The sequence below is a fragment of the Phoxinus phoxinus genome, assembly GCF_949152265.1.
Source record: "Phoxinus phoxinus genome assembly, chromosome: 7".
Classification (NCBI taxonomy): domain Eukaryota; kingdom Metazoa; phylum Chordata; class Actinopteri; order Cypriniformes; family Leuciscidae; genus Phoxinus; species Phoxinus phoxinus.
Window position 1 is genome coordinate 10,141,510 of NC_136882.1, and position 20,258 is coordinate 10,161,767.

Below are 20,258 nucleotides of genomic sequence, written 5' to 3' on the forward strand. Positions count from 1 at the left end.
CAGATGGACCATGGCAGAAAGTGGCTGTGGATATAGTCAGGCTATTTGACACCGATGGACTGCAGCTTTACTATAACATTAACTGATTATTACAGCAAATGTAATATACAGTAAATATAATACAGCATTATTACGGATTCTGTGATTTTTGTCATCAGTCTTCGGCAGACATGGAAATCCATTGAGTGTTGTTACTGATAACAGTGTTCAGTTTACGTCCACTGCTTTCGCTGTATTTCTGAAAGGAAGGAATATTTGCAGTGTTGGGGAGTAGTTAACTACAAGTAGCGACGCTACTAACTTAACTACATTTTTTCAGTAGCTTGGCAGTAGCTCAGTTGCTTTTTAAACAGTGCAGCTTTTCCAGTAGCTAACTACGTTTTGCAGCAAGTAGCGGTGTAGCGCGAGCAAAAGCTACATTGCGTTTTGTCGAGCCTGCGCTAATCAGCGCGATGCCAGGATATTCTTCTTCTTGTGAGATTACAAATTAATTTTTAGCCATTACCGCCACCTGTTGTTTAATCACGCATCTTGCGGCTAAGGCGGGCATACACGGTGCGAGTTTGGACTATATGGGGAGGCTGCAGACCTGGAGCCGGTAGATATAGGACCCAAACAGTTTTACGCCCCTGTTGTTCCTGATGCGTCCAGTAGGGGGATATACTGCGAAATAACATCATTAAATCGACGCTAACACATTAATAACCCGTCCATAGACTTGACAATTTTGTGTTTTTTGTTCATTTAAATATAAACGCTACAGTGTAGATCTGCACGGATTAAAATAGAAAAATAGATGCAGATATTCAGTCGGTGTTCACTCTCTTCACTCAGCCTAAAGAAGACTTTTGTTTTTGTGAATTGAAAAATTAAAAATACACATAGTTGGATCAACTACATGTTATGACAAGTAATGATATGACCTACTGCAGTTATATGCCTACTCACCGTATGTTTTTATATGGAGACTAAGTGAAATATGTTGTTGTGAATTTATATAAAGTTACATTTAGATATTAACCATATTTAGACCATTAGACATACAGTACCGTGTAATCATATGGATCCTCGATTTAATATCTGCTGTAGCCTACTATTCTCTATTGGTCGTCATACAGCTACAAAACAGTGTCCTACATACGTGGTAAGATAAATTTAAGCCAGATCGTCCTGAACTTTTTGGTAAATTCTGGGCAAGTTTCATCTGCATAAAGACAGAACCATCCAATGTCAAAACCTTTAAACTCAAAGGTTTCTAAAACAAATAATATCCTTGAGTCTGTTGTAAAGAACCTTTAATTTTTTATTGACAATGTAATATTGCATTGATTTGTGTAGCCTAATTCAATGTCTTTTGATGTCCGTATACCCCCCTTGTTTTTGTTTTTGTTTTTTTTCTCTTCTCACTGTTAATGTCTGTATCCTTTCATTTGCAATACAAAATAAATAAATAAATACATTTAAAAAAAGATTAAAACATACCTCAATTCGAGTTGCTGTACAGCCTCCCCCTACTGGACGCATCAGGAACAACAGGGGCGTAAAACTGCCAGGGGCGTAAAACTGTTTGGGTCCTATATCTACCGGCTCCAGGTCTGCAGCCTCCCCATACTCAGTTCGGACACTCAGGAGGTCGTGAGATATTGCACACATTACAATTCAGTTAAACTGATAATCGCGTCAAAGCAGCTGGTACACGGCACGACTGTCCTGCACAACTTTTATCCCTGGCCGGCGGCAATCACGTGAGCATTCGGGCTAAACACAGAGACTGGAGCTTTCAATGTTGCAGGCAATAGCTTCAGATAGAAAAATTACAGAAATGTGTGTGCAAATGATTTGTTGAAAAGCAGAGAACAGTAGCATTCCGTTCAACATAAAAAACGAGAGAGAGAGAGAAAGTGTGTGTGTGTGTATGTGTGTATGTGTGTGTGACAGTGTATGCGCACGCTGTGTGGTTGCTGCCACTGAGGTATAGCCCCCATCGATCTAGCCTGTGACGTGGTTGTGTATGATTTGGCAATAGGGGATAGCCTATACGCTGGTGAAAATCGGGCCGACTCCCCGAATTTTTTAAACATGTTTAAAAATGATCGGGAGGTCGAGAGGTTCTTGTAACGTGCTCGGCTCGTAATTCCTCTCATACACTGCGAGCCGCGACCATGCGAGCATCACCGATTTCCACTTGATTTGTCCCGAGTGAAAAAAAATTCTGCGAGCTCGTAAAAACAGCAAAAATCGCACAGTGTACGCCCGCCTGTTCACTGACGTACAGAAGTGGGTTGACACACCCATATATTATCCATGATGGAGCAAGACGTGGCGGCAGATTTGGAGGATGGAGAAACAACTAATGTTAATTACCCATGGCCTTATTTGTCCAAGTTCATATTTGTTGCATTTTTTCACTTTTAACAAACAGTCTGAGATATTTGAGTGTTGTGTGTAATAAAACAATACTCTTTGAAATCATAATTGTATTGCATTGTTTTAAACACTAAATATTTTACTTAAAACATTCCTCAGACACTTATTCAGTTATTTATAATATACGTTGTTCAAAAAAATCAAAAGTAGTTTCAATGTAGCTAGCTACTTTTTGATAGTAACTTGTAGTGTAGCTAACTACTTTTCCAAAAGGGTAGCTTGACTGTAGTTTAACTACTTTAACTTACAAGTAGCTTGTAGCTTGTCTAACTACAGTTTCAGAGTAGCTTCCCCAACACTGAATATTTGTCACCATCGTTCCTCTCTCTACTACCCAGCAGCTAATGGTGCTGTAGAGAGGTTTAACCGTGTGCTCAAATACACTGTTCAAATGGCCATTCAGCAACATCAGCCATGGAAACCTGTGGTAACTGACTTCTTGCCGGTGTACTGTGCCACTCCACATGCTGCAACTGGTATTTCACACTTTTAGCAATGGCAGGCAAAGGCGCACAAGGCTGTCAATTTTGTCATCAGCTCCTGTGCATTCACCAACTAACATGACTGTTCGCCAAAGGGCTGCAACACAAAATGAAAAAGTACACTGATGCTAAAGCGTGTGCTCTCTGTTTTCTGGATCTTATGTGTGGATGTGTCTACATTATCGATGCAACTATAGTCTTTTTTTCTTCTTTTTTAAAGGGAAAAATGTTGTGTTCATGAGTGAATTGTGTTATGGACTACTATTTTGGAAAAGGAAGTCTGAACTGTAGTGTAATGATGTAAGGTGTGTGGAGAAAGTGTAAACAAAAGGTGGATGAAGTTCGCTACTTGTGTCTCATGTGCTTTATTATTGAATAAGTCAAGTCACCTACATTTCTAGAGCTTTACAGTGATAAAAGGAAATGAATGCAACAGCGATTGTTTTGTCTGTATAGCAGTTCTAGAAGAGAGTCACTGTTCTGCTTTTTTTTATTAATTAATTTCTGTTGTGAAAATCATTAGTTATTAACTTAGGGGCCATTTACACAACACCATTATCAACTGAAAACAAAACATTTGTATTGCTGTTTGGTTGTTAATTTAATCGGCAACAGCGTGGCCTGAGAACGCAAATTCAAACGGGAATCATTTGAATAATGTCTTCATCCGTACAGGGGGGGGGGGGGGTGTCTTAAAAAAATGTTTTTTTTAAAGTGTTGGCTAATGCTAATCGTAAATTATCTAATATTACAATTCACACTGGCACTAATGGTGTTCGACTTCGCCTGTCGGAGATCACTAAAATTAACGTTAAATAAGTGTGTTAACTCACAAGTACGATGTCAGGCACTGTAATTTGCTCTGGCCCCCTTCCTGTTCGCAGAAGTGATGAGAAAGTTAGCAGATTGTCATCACTCAATGGATGGTTGTCTAAGTGGTGTCCGCAAAATAATATAGAATTCATAGACAATTGGAAAAGTTTTTGGGGCAAACCTGACCTGTTGAAAAGAGATGGTATTCATCCCTCCTGGGATGGTGCTGCTCTTCTCTCTAGTAATATGGCACATAGTCTTAGAGCTCAAACATGACAATCTGGGGCTCAGGTCAGGAAGCAGACAGACTGACTTAACCAACCATCTGCTAGCAGTCTCATGTCACGGAGGTTAGATAAATCCCATCAAATGGGAAAAAAATGTAATTGATGTTCAACAAATAAAAAACAGATATAATATAAATGAACAAATGATACATTTTGGGTTGCTGAATATATTTCCTTTACTTCAAAAGCACTTATTGTTAATGATATGATTACAGACTATAACCCAGATGTGCTGTGTTTGACAGAAACCTGGCTAAAACCAAACAATTACATTACTTTAAATGAGTCCACCTCCCAAGACTACGGTTATAAACATGAACCTCTTCTGAAACGCAAAGGGGGAGGTGTTGCTCTAATTTATAGTAATATTTTCAAAATCCCTAAGTCTAGTTTCAAATATAATTCTTTTGAAGTTTTGGTCCTTAATGTAACAATACCGATATTTGAGATTTGTGCTGGCTACTGTATACAGGCCACCAGGGCACCATACAGACTTTATCAAAGAATTTGCTGACTTTCTATCAGAGTTAGTACTGGCTGCAGATAAAGCCCTAATTGTTGGTGATTTTAATGTACTTGTAGATAACGAAAAAGATGCATTGGGATAGCATTTAAAGACATTCTTAACTCTATTGTAGTTAGACAACATGTGTCAGGGCCTACTCATTGTTGTAATCATACTCTAGATCTAATAGTATCGCATGGAATCAATGTTGATGCCGTTGAAATTCTGTAGCAGAGCGATGACATCTCAGATCATTATCTAGTCATTTACCCAAAGCTGCAATGCCAACTCCGTGTTACAAATATGTTAGACCCATCACTTCTGCCACTAAAGATTGCTTTATAAATAATCTTCCTGATCGGTTTTCATCATCTCAGCATCCCAGATAGCATAGAAGAACTCGATATTGCAACACAAACTTTTAACTCTCTCTTTTCCAGACAACATGTATGTTAGGCCCTACACCGACTAAGCTACTGAAAGAGATGCTTCCAGAGGTCATAGATCCTCTTCTTAATATCATTAATTCATCTTTGTCATTAGGATACGTACCAAAAACCTTTAAGCTGGCTAGGATTGAACCGCTTGTTAAAAAAATGCAACTTGATCCTACAGAATTAGTCAACTACAGGTCGATCTTGAATCTACCTTTTCTGTCAAAGATACTAGAAAAGGCTGTATCTTCACAACTATGTTCCTTTTTAGCAAGAAATTATATCTGTGATGATTTTCAATCAGGATTTAGACCGTACCATAGTACTGAGACAGCTCTCGTTAGAGTCACAAATGATTTGCTCTTATCATCCGATCGTGGTTGTATCTCTCTATTAGTGTTACTCGATCTTAGTGCTGCATTTGACACTATCGACCACAACATTCTTTTAAATAGACTCTTAATTTACAGTATGTTGGCATTAGTGGAAGTGCATTAGCATGGTTTAAATCATACTTATCTGAACATAATTGTACCAGTTTGTAGCAGTAAATGAAGAGATGTCTTATCGATCAAAAGTTCAGTATGGTGTACCACAAGGCTCAGTACTAGGACCGTTGCTGTTCACTCTGTATATGCTACCCTTAGGAGATATCATTAGGAAGCATGCCGTTAGTTTTCACTTTTATGCTGATGATACTCAGCTCTGTATTTCTTCACGCCCTGATGAAACTTACCAATTCACAAAATTAACGGAATGCATAGCTGATATAAAAAACTGAATGACTAGCAATTTTCTACTATTTAATTCTGAAAAAACAGAGATTCTAATTATTGGACAAAAAACGTCCTCACGTAATAACCTAGAGTACTATCTAACACTTGATGGCTGCTCTGTCAAGTCTTCGTCGTCGGTTAGGAACCTGGGTGTGCTCTGATACCAATCTTACATTTGAAAGTCACGTGTCTTGTATCTGTAAAACACATTTTTTCATCTTAAAAATATATCTAAATTACGTTATATGCTCTCAATGAAAAATGCAGAACAATTAGTTAATGCGTTCATGACATCAATGCTAGATTGTTGTAATGCTATTATGGGTGGTTGCCCTGCACGCTTAATAAACAAACTACAGCTGGTCCAAAACGCAGCTATAGAGTCCTTACCAGAACAAGGAAGTTTGACCATATCCGCCCGGTTCTGTCAACACTGCATTGGCTCCCTGTTAACCATTGTATAAATGTTTAAATATTGCAGATTGCTTACAAAGCACTAAATGGTTTAGCTCCCCAGTACTTGAGCGAGCTATTAACGCATTATAGTCCTATTCCTATTGTCTATTGCAATCTGAAAATTTCGGCCAGTTGATAATACCTAGAATATCAATATCGACTGCTGGCGGTAGATCCTTTCCTATTTAGGGCCAAAACTTTGGAACAGTCTTCCTAACATTGTCAGGGAAGCAGACACACTCTGTCAGTTCATCTTTGACCTAGCATACACATAACACATTATAGACATCTATAATTCAATGTTAGGCGCAATAGATTAGGTCAGCCGGAACCGGGAACACTTCCCATAAATCCTGATGTACTTATAACATCATAAGAAGGATGGCGTCTACGTAATATAAGTCTGCTTATCCCAAGGTTTACCGCAGTCCGCCGGATCCAGGCCATATCCAGATCTGATGAAGGATCTGCACCTGAACCCGACGACAACGCAGTCCTGAAGTGTCAACTAGTCTCTCCCCTGTAAAGGCCTCCTTCTCTTCACCTCTGTACAGATAAAACGTTGTCGGGATAATTCCGGTTCACGTGAAAGCGATAAATAATTCTTTATTATACATTTTTAAGGCCAGACAAGTAGTTGTTGAGGGTTGGTTTGTAAAGAAGGACTACACGCCTGCACACACATATATTCAAATGCGTATACCTAAACACGTGATGCGCATATGCGCGCCATCTGTGTTTTCGCAGGTTTGCGTTTTTGCACAAAGATAACCTTTTTTTATTTATGTCAAGGCTTGCACCTTGGAATCTATTTCAGGGTTTGCGTTCTCGAACCACCAGGCACTGTTTTGTGCGGATGAGCCGGAGCGCGTTGAGTGTTTTCTGTTAGAACGGTGTCGTCTTAGCAGCCCCTAAGTTAATTACTAATGATCTTTGCAACGGAAGTGAATCAATCAATCAATCAATCAATCAATCAATCAAAACTAACTTTAGCTGGACAATAACTTCATGCTAGAGCTGCTGTAAAGCAAAAACGATCTCTGTTGCTGGAATTTTCTATTATCACTGTAAAGCTGCTTTGAAACCATCTATATTGTTAAAAGCACTATATAAATTAAGGTGACATGGCTGGTGCACATTGAGAGGAATTTTCTCACCGCTCACTGAGAAGCAGATGTTATCGTTCCTAACTCCCTTACGGACTGAAAGGCTACAGGACTTGGATGGCTTTATCCTCACCCAAGCCCATGCTAGCAGCTTCTCCAGCCTTTTGAGTAGTCTGGACGTGCATGCAGCTGTCTGGAGGAGAGTGGTGACATCGTCCATGTAACTTCTTATGGCTGGAAGCCTATGGCCTATGTGGGACCTGACTCCTCGAACCATCGGTCTACCACCGATCAGGATTATCTCGAATGCTGCAGTAAAGAGGATGGGGGAGATGGAACATCCCATTGCTATGCCCCTCTCCAGCAAATACCAAATGGTTGAAATCTCTTGGGTTGTGTAGCAAACTTGGAGGGTGTTAAAATACTTGGCCACTATGGTCTGAATGGGTAGTGGCACGTGGAAGAAGTTGAATGCAAATGAGATAAAGGAGGTGGGGAACTGACCTGTTGGTATTTGCGAGGTCCAACCAGACTACGTGCAGATCCGATCTATCCCTCTTGGCTGTCTGGATTTGATCCCAGATTATAGCCGAGTGTTCTATGCAGCAAGGGAAAACATTTTGGAGGAGCAGTGTCAAACTGTGAGGTGGGCTTTGGAGGCTGTGGTATGTAACCTGGAGATCCTAGAGGGGATTCCTTCTGGCTGTCGTTGAGCTGTGATTTGATGGAAATTTCAAGCTCTGGCTGGGGGATTTGCAACTTGCCAGATTTCTTCTCCTATAGGAGACCTCTGGTGATCCCGCAGGAACTCAACCTTGCTTTCTCCTTGTGGCTTTTGCGTCTAGCCTTAATATGATTCCACAGGTTCTTCAAGCCCTCCTTCTCCTGGTCTTTGACTTTCCTTCCCATCTTCCACAACAGGCGTCTCTCCTTCACTAGCTAAACAGTGTATGATTATGATTCAGGTAACATTACAGGTCAGAAGTCAGATGGGATCGGAACATTCAGAATATTTATCCAGTTCCATCTGGTTGAAAATCGGAGTCATCAGGCCGGTATAGAGACGGGTTTGTTGAGGATCAGTGCCACTGGCTGTTGTGTCAATGAGGCCTTTACAGGGGAGAGTCTAGGTAACCCTATGGGGTCGGCAATCGTGCCGGCACGATTGTCTTGCTTTTTTTCTTATCAGTGCAAAAGAGACTCTAATAACTCTGTCGATTTTTGTCATACAGGCCAGTGTTATACATCATTCAAAACTGTTAAAGGTCTACTTTTATTTGTGTACACTCATAATAAAAACAAAATGTTCTGCTTTTCATAAAATAAAGAAAATAAACATGATGCACATTCTGCCGTCTCTCTCAGTGTGAAGTTCATTCTGAAACGCGACTGAATTGTAAAAAAAAAAAAAAAACTAACTCAGTGAATACTTGCCACCCACACGTGAGAGTTATGTATTTACAAAGCTTGGAGTCTTTGTTTTTAAATGATGTAATTCATATTGAAAATAAATATTCTCTGTTTAAGTAATCCGTATGAAAGCAACGAGAGGTACAGTTTCTCCATTGAGTGCTAATTATCTATAATGTGACCACACCCACGCGCGCAAAAGCAATTCACATGCAAATAGTCCACGCGGACATGTAAACACCCTCATCACCTCTAAACAAAGCATGAAGAGAGAAGAGAAACTTCATAATTTTTCTACTTTTCATCGAGTTTGGAAGACACGCTGTGAGTTTACACTGGATTTACCTCAAATGAAGAAAGCGATTTGAAGATAAGATCTTTAAGGTAAGAAAAGTAGGCCTATTCCCATGTATAATAGTTAGCATGTTATTGGTGCATAAACTTCACATTGTACAAGTTGAATTGGTGCCAGACTAAAATTTTTGAATCTGATCTGGATACGGCCCAGATCCGGCTGACTACAATAAAGAGAGAGACTAATATTATCATAGATGCCATTCTTCTTATAATGTAATCAGGTGTTAAAGAAGTTCTCCCGGTTCTGGCTGACCTAGTTTATGCAGCCTAACAATAATTTAACTGATCTGAATAATATAAATGTATAATGTTCTATAATGTTATAATGTGTATATTAGGTTAAATAGATGTGTTTTTGGTCTAGATTTAAACTGACAGAGTGTGTCTGTGCTAGGAAGACATTCCGAACAATGCTAGGAAGAATATTCCAAAGTTTAGGTGCTAAATAGGAAAAGGATCTACCACCTGCAGTTGATTTTGATATTCTAGGGATTATCAAATGGCATGAATTTTGAGATCGCAATAGACGTGAAGGTACTGGGGAGCTAAACCATTTAGTGCTTTGTAAGTAATCAGCAATATTTTAAAATGTATAAGATCTTTAATGGGGAGCCAATGTAGTGTAGACAGAACCGGGCTAATATGTCACCGCTGCTATTGAGGGCAGATGGACTCCTGCAGCATTGCTTCTGAGTGGACATCACCAAGGCAGAAACACTTTGGTCCGGAAGGCATCTAAAAGAAAAATGTCATCCCCACCAGAACGCTGCAGAGTAGCGGCAATCCAGACACCGTCCCATAGATGACGTATCACAGCGGCGAGCTGAAGGAGAAAGATTCTAAAGCAAATGGCGTCCAGCACCACCATAATGTGCAGGGGAGCCGCCTCTGCGCTTGAACCCCATTGGCAGGCGAATTCACCCCCGCGAGATTGCATAAGGCTTTCAGTAAATTCAAGAAAAGGAGGGGATAACCACCATAGCAACATCTTCAATGACGCAGTGTCGAAAGACCAACTCAAAAGGGAACCAGGAGTCACTTCTGGACAACACGAACACATTGTGGTTTCCATCAAAAACATATCTAAAAAAGGCTTTTCAAGTATTGGGTCAAAACTTTGTCATGAATGCATGGGAATATGTACCATAAGCAGCTATGCAACCAATGTGAGCTCAAATTTTAGTTCAAGTTGTCCTTATCCAGTGGGCCATGACCTCACCACATCTATACAGGGTCATCAGTGACAACACCAAGAGTGAGGTATTTCAAAACACATGTTCTCTTTTGCATGCCTGTCTACTAAAACAGCCTGTAAGTAAACTTGTAACACAAAAGGGCCATTAGCCAATAAAGGAAAATTTACAGAGTATCTGCACAGATAAATGGAAAACAGAGGGTCTCTGCACATACTTCAGAGAGGTGTTTTTGATAGATGAGCTCAGTTGCACCAATGAACAGCAGACAGTTTCAAATTCAAACTCATACAGGGCTTAAAAGATTCAGAAATTCATAACCATTGCAATGGTATTTAGTGGTGTCTGCTAAGGTAAGATAGAATCACTATTACTTGAGGTTGTCATGGCAACCATATACATTGCACATGAACTACTTGTAAGGGCTGTGCTGCCTATTTTTGCAGTAAACACATTATTAAAATCTTTCAGGCACCAGGGCTAAGGGTGGGTGTTGGTTGTTCCTTAACCATTCAGGATATTCTGGACCTTTGGTGTTTCATGTTAGGTATTATTTGCCAATCAACAACTAAGTCAGCGATGCCTTTATCTGCTGTCCTTGAGACACAAAGTGGTGTTTCACGTTTTAGTGCATTAGTGCCACCAAATGCTCTTTATGACTAATACAGAAACTCTGGAGCTGAAGGAAAATATTAGGAAAGTCTTGAGAATTGCTGGAAAATTACAGGTACAGTTTGATTAGGGATAAAGTTATACCCTCCAGGAAACGGGCCTCCAGGACTGGAGTTGGACAAGACCTGATTTAACATGTGAAATATAATTACTCAGTGTGTTTTCATCATCAGACATTAAAAATAAAAATAAACTCTTGAGAAAAATATTTATTTTACGTATGCATGTGTGCGTAAATCTATATGAATCAGTGTTACCAAAATATTCATATATTTTCAATTTGCACCAAAAAAAAAAAAAAAAAAAAAAAGCCTATGGCGACATTTCTGCATAATGATATGACATTGCTGCATGGACGTTTCGCAACATTTTCAAAGTGAATGTCCAGTGAGTGGAGCTAAAAGCACGTTCAGGTTTATTGAAATGGATGAAAGGTGAATCTGGCAACGTTCTTTGCAGTTTTGCAAAGATTTAGGTAGAGGCCTATGTTTTACTACTGCTTTGAATATGCTAAGCCTGATTATATAAATTAATTAAAGTTATTGCTGCTCTTGTAAGAATTGTATTGCCTATTGAAAGAAAATGTTCCTCTAGATTTCCGAGAAGAGTTTTAAAACCTATTTGGCTGTTTGTTTTTATCATTCCTATTAGAATTTAATGAACAACCTTTATTAAAATGTTTTTCTGTCTCAGATGTATTAGTTTATAAGCATTCAGGTCTTTTGCAAGCCCTTGACACGTGGTAGTTGCATTAACCATGGTAACCGTTATTGTAGTTCCATGCCCTGTGATGATACACATGCTGTGTGATCATATTTTCAACAAGGGCTTAAGTTTCACAACACTTGACCTACAACCTGATGAACTGCAGCACCAATAACTGTGAACATGGATTTGCACAACAACAAGAGAGATGGAACACACACTGTCCGCTAGCCAAGATTGGAATAATTTCTATAGAAAATCAGCCAGCCAGTTCTTTGATTGGAAAGAAACACATGCAATGCCTTATGCACAAGAAGATAATGGTAATGGACCTTTCCATTTCAGAGAGCTTCAATAAATCAGTAAATAATAAAGAAATCTACGAAGAAATACATAGTCAATAAATAATAAAGAAATGTAATAAGAAATGTATTTAAAATTTGTGTGGACTTTTACCATAATCTGGAACTACTCCTAAAAGACAGAATTGTGTGAATTCTCTTTTCAAATCACCTTTATTTAACACTTTATACAACACAGACTGTTTCAAAGCTGCTTTACTGTGATAAAAGGGAAAATAATGATCAATGATGCAAACAGAATTTAATTTAAGAATAAAAGCAGCTAAAAAGAAAAAGACAATAATGTCATTATTCATCGGAAGTCTTGGACATGCGCCATTTATGAGAATGGGTCGGAAAAAGTGTTCTCTTAATTTTCTCCTAGGACTATGGCGGAGTGTTGACCGGTAGCACAGCAGACGAGCAGTGCAAAGCCAGGGACATTTCACACGCAGGCTTATCTCACATCTGTCGCATCATTCTGGACTCGCGTTCTCAAGTTCAAGGCGGCAGTCCAACAGTGAATCTAATCACAATACAGGAAAAAGTTCACTTCAAGAATGAACAAAGTGGATTTGAGTCAATGAGTTTGAATTAAGTTTTTTTTTTTTTTTTTTAAACAGCACAAAGAGAAAGGGCGACCTTTAGACTATTATTTCTCTACATAAAGCGTGTTAATTCAAGCCACAAAAACAAACTTGAAAAATGCACGATACACAATCTCCTTAGGTGAAGTCAGCACATACATATGTTGTGTTCTGAGTAATTGTGCTGGAGCGCGCTCATGAGGGAAAGAGTGAAAAGGAGAACGAGAAAGAAATGTAAGAGAAGAAGAATCAATGTAATATGGTGAGATAATAGTCATGGTTAAGTGAGTTCATATAGCAGTTAAAGAATAAAAGGAGTTACTATTATACCGTCATTGATTCCTGAGAGTGACTGTTTACCTTGATACTGCTAATCACAACAATATATTTGTCCTAAATTGTTGTATTTTAATGGAAAACTATGTGAGTGAAACCACGGTCACACTAGACTTTAATACGGGCAGGGGCGCCGTTACGGGGGGTTGCAGAGTATGCCAGGTATATAAGACCAGGACTCTATGCCCCAAATCACAAATTTGGATTATATATATATATATATATATTTATTTATTTTTTTATTTTTTTACATACACAAACACGTTAACTAATAATATTGTAGTAAAATCAAATTAAAATCTGTGAATTATAGAAAGAAAGAAGTGAATGTGAGCATGCTCTCATCGCTTCGAAATACAGCGCAAAAAAGAACACGGTGGATGGAAAGAGGCACCTGTCAGGAGCACAAAAGCAAAAACGTAAATAAAGTAGGAATGAAGACGTTAAAAGGATGAAAGTTTCCCTTACGAATTGGGTCCTTACAAATAAGAATATACAAAAGATTGAATATCCTTTTAGTTACGGCCTCAGTGCGGACGCTAGCAGCGAAACAGGACAGATTAGCAATAAACAAGAAACAATCTGCAGAGGCGAAACAGTAAAGGACAGTATTCAAGTCAGCGGCAGCACCCGTGTTGACGACCTCAAAGAGACAGAAGGATTACAGGTTAGCGAGAGTAAGGCCTTACCATTTCACATTGATTTTGCCAATAGACAAGCTATACCAACTGTCCGTGAGAGTAAAGCAGGACAGCTCGCCAGTAGACCGAGAATGCCCTGTGTCACTGATGAATCCTTGAATGTAAAATAATGAGGATTATCTGTGTAAGACTGTTAAAACTGCTACGATAGATGGTCGCCTAGCAGTTTTAACCAGTCAGATATATATATATATATTTACTTTTAATGCGGGATTTTGCGGGCGGAGGCGGGACAAAACATGAATGTTGAGGGCGGGAGCGGGAGAAGGTGACATAAAATCCATCCCGCGAAGGTCTCCGTACTAACAGGGCTAAAGGCGAAAACTTGCCACAGCACTCTCCTATACATCCACCATACTATGGAAGATGCACGTGGAAATTTGGCTGATGCCAGAGTTAATTCTGTGATCATTTAATGTTATATTTTTTAAATGTTATAGATTTAAGTAGCAAATAAGAATTGCTAAAATCATTGAATATATTTTTGAGACAAAGGTCTTAATGATTTTCAGTTTTGTTCAAGGTAATTAAAGCAACAGTTTTTCGATAATGGAGGAATATGTAAAAGTATGGTGGATGGGGTAAATTGGGCCCCTACTGTTGGGGCTAAAGGCACAATAATTAACAGGACAACAAAGAACTGGTTGACTTTTCCATTTGTTGACATGACATGGTTAGATTTAACATATATTAGATTGGGTATCCACCTTAGAGATAGTCACGGTTATAATGAAACCATCATATATAAAAATATGATATTAATCATATTATATATTTATTGTTACTACTGTGAATATATATTAACTTATTGTCTCATTCAATACTTTCAGAATCTTTACTTTTTAAAATAATTGTTTCTGTATTTTTTAAATATATTTCTATTAACTTTTTAATGATAATATTTTTATTGAACAAAATGTATTATTTTATTTATCAATATAAACAGAAAATAGTACAAACTTTGCTAAAGGGATTGTTTTGAAAAAGTGAAAAGCTGAAGTATTTGTATAAATGTGTGCCTTTTGCCCCATGCTGCTGAGCACATCTTGCCACTGTATATGATTTTTAAACAAAATAGCCCCTTTATAAATGATTTTCACACAAAATCTGTTGCTCCGTCAATGTTTTTTTTCCATCACATTTTTCTTAGTGTGCCGTTAGCCTCGTTGTAACCTATAGATCTCCTACTAGTCACACGTCATGATGCAAATTCGCAGAATTTCATGAAACTTGAACTTTACAATGAAATGCGAAACTTTTCGCATTAATTTGTGCAGAGATGGTCTTATTATTGGGAGATATGAGGGTCCGTGGCCCTACCATTGGAGAATGCGTAACGGCTAACTTGGATCAAGTGTACCTTAACTTGGATTTAACAAGTGTAACTTGGATCAAGATCACCAATCACATTACAGCCTTGACGTTATTGAATTTCGTTCAGAGTTGTGCGACAGTCAATTAGTGTTTGTGGATACCATAGAAATAAATGAGAAGATCTGTAAACTGAATCATACCTGTCGTGCAATTGTCAGTCTGAGACTTCTCCTATAAAACAGCATGTGTAAACTCTAAAAATAGATAAATCCAAAACTAATGTTTAAGAGCAAACGTTGAGGATTAGCTGATAGGCTGTCAATTCATTAAAGTGGTGATGAACTGAGAAATCAAATTTTCCTTGAACTTTTGACATATAAGAGGTCGTCATACTATAAGAATATCCTATAAGTTTCAGAACTGAAAACTTCCTTGTTAGTCCAATAAAAGCTTTTATTGACACCAAACAAACACGGTGAGTAATGTCTTCTCCTGTTATTGTCACCTGCACTTCATGTCACATGTTTACCATAGCCTTCTCTGTCGGCAATATAGGATTTATATGTGATAAATGCAAGGAGACAGTCAGGCTGACGGAGAAGATTTCAGAACTAGAGACATGCATCCAAACTTTAATCGAGAATAGTAAGAAGAGTGCTAGAGCTTTAGATACTATTTTGGATGCGCCTAGCCTAGTGAATTCTTTACATGAGTCGGTTCCGGCTGAAGTAGAGCCCGTGCAGCAAGGCAGATGGGTGACAGTGAGAGATCGCTCTAGTCGCGGATCTAAAAACCACTTTTCCGTTCCGATAACAAATCGATTTGCCCCGCTCAGTGAAACACCCACTGAGAATTATTCTGATTGTGCCCTGGTAATTGGCGATTCTATTACAAGGAACGTGAAAATAGAGACACCAGCCACCATAGTCACATGTTTGCCGGGAGCCAGAGCGCCTGACATCAAAGCAAATTTGAAAGTGCTGGCTAATGCTAAACGTAAATTCTCTAAGATTATTATTCACGTCGGCACTAATGATGTTCGACTCCGCCAGTCGGAGATCACCAAAATTAATATTAAAGAGGTGTGTGAACTTGCAAGTACGATGTCAAGCACTGTAATTTGCTCTGGCCCCGTTCGCAGGAGTGATGAGATAGTTAGTAGATTGTGTTCACTCAATGGCTGGCTGTCTAATTGGTGTCCGCAAAATAATATAGAATTCATAGACAATTGGAAAAGTTTTTGGGGCAAACCTGACCTGTTGAAAAGAGATGGTATTCATCCCTCCTGGGATGGTGCTGCTCTTCTCTCTAGTAATTTGGCTCATAGTCTTAGAGATAAAACATGACAATCTGGGCCTCAGGTCAGGAAGCAGACAGACTGGCTTAACCGACCGTCTGCTAGCGGCCTCACGTCACCAAGGTCAGATAAATCCCATCACATAGAGCCTCTTTCACCTAGATATCATCATATAGAGACTGTGTCTGTTCCCCGAACTTGGAAATCCCAAAAACTTTCAAACCCATTTAAGGTTAAAAATGTAATTGATGTTCAACAAATAAAAAACAGATATAATACAAATGAGCAAATGATAAAGCTTGGGTTGCTGAATATTCGATCTCTTACTTCAAAAGCGCTAATAGTGAATGATATGATTACAGATTATAACCTAGATGTGCTGTGTTTGACAGAAACCTGGCTAAAACCAAACGATTACATTACTTTAAATGAGTCAACCCCACAAGATTGCGGTTATAAACATGAACCTCGACTGAAACGCAAAGGAGGAGGTGTTGCTGTAATTTATAGTAATATTTTCAAAACCACTAAGAAATCTAGTTGTAAATATAATTATTTTGAAGTGTTGGTGCTTAATGTAAAAATATATAGTGTAAACGATAAATCACGTTTGAAAATTCTACTGGCTACTGTATACAGGCCACCAGGGCACCATACAGACTTTATCAAAGAATTTGCTGACTTTTTATCAGAATTAGTATTGGCTGCAGATAAAGTACTAATTGTTGGTGATTTTAATATACACTTAGATAATGAAAAAGATGCATTGGGATTGGCATTTAAAGACATTGTAAACTCAATTGGAGTTAGACAACACGTGTCAGGACCTACTCATTGCCGTAATCATACTCTAGATCTAATACTATCACATGGAATAGATGTTGATGCCGTTGAAATACTGCAGCAGAGCGATGACATCTCAGATCATTATCTAGTCTCATGTAAATTACATTTAGCCAAGGCTGCAAAGCCGACTCCGTGTTATAAATATGTTAGACCGATCACTTCTGCCACTAAAGATTGCTTTATCAATAATCTTCCTAATCAGTTTCATCATCTCATCATCCCAGGTAACTTAGAAGAACTTGATATTGCAACAGAAACTTTTAACTCTCTCTTTTCCAGCACTTTAGACACAGTTGCTCCGCTGCGCTTAAAGAAGATTAAAGAACATAGTCCAACGCCGTGGCACAACGAGCACACTCAGGCCCTTAAGAGAGCAGCTAGAAAAATGGAGCGCAACTGGAAGAAAACAAAACTAGAGGTATTTCGGATTTCATGGAAGGAGAGCTCGATTGCTTACAGAGAGGCTTTAAAAGCTGCTAGATCTGCTTATTTTTCAACCCTATTAGAAGAAAATAAACATAATCCTAGGTATTTATTTGAAACAGTGGCTAAACTAACGAAAAAGAAAGCTTCAAGCCCAGAAGTTTGCAAGCAACACAGCAGTAATGACTTTATGAACTTCTTCACTTATAAGATCGATAATATCAGGGACAAAATTATAACTATGCAACCGTCTAATACAGTATCGCATCAGGAAGTGCATTGTAAAATTTGACTCATTCGTTGCTATAGGAGAGGAAGAATTTTGCAAACTCGTCAAATCATCTAAATCGACAACGTGTATGTTAGACCCTATACCGACTAAGCTGCTGAAAGAGATGCTTCCAGATGTCATAGATCCTCTTCTTAATATCATTAATTCATCTTTGTCTCTAGGATACGTACCAAAAACCTTTAAGCTAGCTATGATTAAACCGCTTGTTAAAAAACAGCAACTTGATCCTACAAAACTAGTCAATTACAGGCCGATCTCTAATCTGCCATTTTTGTCAAAGATATTAGAAAAAGCAGTATCCTCACAACTGTGTTCTTTTCTTGAAAGAAGTTATATCTGCGAGGATTTTCAATCCGGATTTAGACCGTACCATAGTACCGAGACAGCTCTCGTTAGAGTCACAAATGATTTGCTCTTATCGTCCGATCGTAGTTGTATCTCTCTATTAGTATTACTTGATCTTAGTGCTGCATTTGACACCATTGACCACAACATCCTTTTAAATAGACTCGAACATTATGTTGGCATTAGTGGAATTGCACTAGAATGGTTTAAATCATACTTATCTGACCGTTATCAGTTTGTAGCAGTAAATGAAGAGATGTCTTATCAATCACAAGTTCAGTATGGCGTACCACAAGGCTCAGTACTAGGACCGCTGCTGTTCACTCTGTACATGCTACCATTAGGAGATATCATTAGGAAACATGGAATTAGCTTTCACTGTTATGCCGACGATACTCAGCTGTATATTTCTTCAAAACCTAACGAAACCTACCAATTCACAAAATTAAAGGAATGCATAGCTGATATAAAAAATTGGATGACTAGTAATTTCCTACTACTAAATTCAGAAAAAACAGAGATTCTAATTATTGGACAAAAAACTTCCACACGTAATAATCTAGAATACTGCCTAACACTTGATGGCTGCTCTGTTAAGTCTTCGTCGTCGGTTAGGAACCTGGGTGTGCTTTTTGATACCAATCTTTCATTTGAAAGTCATGTGTCTAGTATCTGTAAAACCGCTTTCTTCCATCTTAAAAATATATCTAAATTACGTCATATGCTCTCAATGAATAATGCAGAACAATTAGTTCATGCGTTTATGACCTCAAGGCTAGATTATTGTAATGCTCTACTGGGTGGTTGCCCTGCACGCTTAATAAACAAACTACAGCTGGTCCAAAACGCAGCAGCTCGAGTTCTTACCAGAACCAGGAAGAATGACCATATTAGCCCCGTTCTGTCAACACTGCATTGGCTGCCTTTTAAACATCGTATACATTTTAAAATATTGCTGATCACTTACAAAGCACTAAATGGTTTAGCTCCGCAGTACTTGAGCGAGCTCTTAACGCATTATAGTCCTTCACGTCTACTGCGATCTCAAAATTCCGGCCAGTTAATAATACCTAGAATATCAAAATCGACTGCTGGCGGTAAATCCTTTTCCTATTTAGCACCAAAACTTTGGAACAGTCTTCCTAACATTGTCCGGGAAGCAGACACACTCTGTCAGTTCAAATCTAGACTAAAAACACATCTCTTCGGCCTAGCATACACATAACACATTATAGACTTCTATAATTAGGCTGCATAGTTTAGAACAGCCGGGACCGGGAACACTTCCCGTAAATCCTGATGTACTTGGTACATCATAAGAAGGATGGCGTCTACGCTAATATTAGTCTCTCTGTCTATCCCGAGGTTTACCGCTGTCCACCGGAACCAGGCCGTATCCAGATCTGATGAAGGACCAGCGCCAGGACACGACGACGACGCTGACCTGAAGTGTCAACCAGTCTCTCCTCCTCTCCACTCCGACTTCACCCAACCGGAACTGGACAAATACTCTGATTCATTCTGACTTCTGACCTGTAATGCTCCTGAATCATAATCATCCACTGTTCGCTCGTTGGCCAGAGGAGAACTGGCCCCCGACTGAGCCTGGGTTCTCCCAAGGTTTTTTTCTCCATTCTATCACCTGATGGAGTTTTGCCTTACCTTCTGGCTTGCTTAGTTGGGGACATTTAATATTCAACAAAATTATAGATCTGCCTTAAAGGTGGACGATGATGAAATAGTTTTTTGTATTATTTTCATGTTATCACTGTGAAGCTGCTTTGATACAATCTGTATTGTAAAAAGCGCTATATAAATAAAGGTGACTTGACTTGACTTGACACCAGGCACAGTGAACAACAGGTTTTTCAAAGTGGGGATCTATGACATCAAAGGGTATCAAACACATACCCACATTCTTCCGCAGAAGGAGATCAACGCTACGCCTTCGGATTCCAATATTAGGAATGTGTGGTTAAACTTTATTAAATCAGTAAATCGGTCACAATTTCAGACACAGACTTTGCAAACAGACTTTTATGACACGGATCTGCCAGAAATGGCACAAACATGTAAGTAACCATGTGTTTATTCTAATACCTGATCTGTGATCAGTGATTCCTGATGTGTAATTATTCAAGTTCAAATATATT

The 20,258-nt window shown here is 38.7% G+C and overlaps 1 protein-coding gene across 1 annotated transcript in view; it reads right to left on the bottom strand.

The window, feature by feature from the left end:
• acvr1c (activin A receptor type 1C) overlaps positions 1-20,258 on the bottom strand; it is a 90,795-nt gene that overhangs the window by 23,915 nt on the left and 46,622 nt on the right. The window lies entirely within an intron of this gene.